Source organism: Seriola lalandi, unplaced genomic scaffold (assembly GCF_002814215.2).
Source record: "Seriola lalandi dorsalis isolate HSWRI2012SDOR001 ecotype SW California unplaced genomic scaffold, Sedor1 jcf7180002050012, whole genome shotgun sequence".
NCBI lineage: Eukaryota > Metazoa > Chordata > Actinopteri > Carangiformes > Carangidae > Seriola > Seriola lalandi.
Window position 1 is genome coordinate 1,613 of NW_019520565.1, and position 1,323 is coordinate 2,935.

A 1,323-nucleotide genomic window follows, 5' to 3' on the forward strand; every position below is an offset into this window, starting at 1 on the left:
ACCCTGAATTCCCTCAAGGACCACAGGAACCTCTGTAGCCTGTTTCAGCCTCTTCAAGTCCTTGAAACTCCTCAAGGACCACGGTAACCTGTTCAACCACCCACAGCAACACACCAAGAACCTGGAACCTCTTCAAGGACCATTTAGTGTCCTCAAGGTCTTCTGGTCCTGGAACATCCTCAAGGACTCCAGGACCTGATGATCACTCAGGTGTTTTTGCCTTTTTCTTTTCACGTGTATGACAAGTGAAGAGGTGAATGTGTGTGTGTGTGTGTGTGTGTGTGTGTGTGTGTGTGTGTGTGGGAGCGTTGTCGGGGGAGACAGCAGTAAGAATGTGTGACATCACAGCGCTCAGCTGTATATAAGCGTGTGTGTGCAGCTCGACACAGACCCGTCCTCTCACAGGACAGACACAAACTGTTCAGAAAAACATCAAGACGTGATCATCTTTTCTAATCTGACGCCAATAATCAATCACTTTTATTGGAGAAAAACATTCTGATTGAAAACGTCTGAGCAGGTCACATGACTGAGCGACGAGCAGCAGGATCTTCTGGAGTCTGTTGGAATTTTTCTTCTTGATCTGGATTTTCTGTTTGGAATATTTCTCTTCTTATTTCTCTCAGTAAGTTCTGCTGTTTTATCAATTTCACTGATCAATAATCACAGAGATCTATAACAGATCACACAGATCAATAAAGTCTGAGATGATTTAATCTCTACACTAATATAAATGTAGTTTCAGAAATATAGAAACATTGAATTTGATCTAATAAAACTTCAACGAAATCTAATTTTAAAAACTATAATTGAATCTAATTCATTTAAAATAAATATAATCCCATTAGAAACATCCAGTTTAATCCGATTGATAATTCTAAAAATATAAATCATTTAATCTCATTTAATAATCTAATTTAAATCTAATCTGATTTTTTTATCTACATGCTTTTAAATCCATTCCTGTGTAATCTGATTTAATCCTTTTGTTTTTAATTCTAATCAAATATAATCCATGTTTGTCCCATAATCTCTATTTAGTCTGATGTAAAGTAATTAGATCATTAGTTATTCAGTGTGATGTAATGTAATTAGATCATTAGTTATTCAGTGTGATGTCATGTAATTAGATCATTAGTTATTCAGTGTGATGTCATGTAATTAGATCATTAATTATTCAGTGTGATGTCATGTAATTAGATCATTAGTTATTCAGTGTGATGTCATGTAATTAGATCATTAGTTATTCAGTGTGATGTCATGTAATTAGATCATTAGTTATTCAGTGTGATGTCATGTAATTAGATCATTAGTTATTCAGTG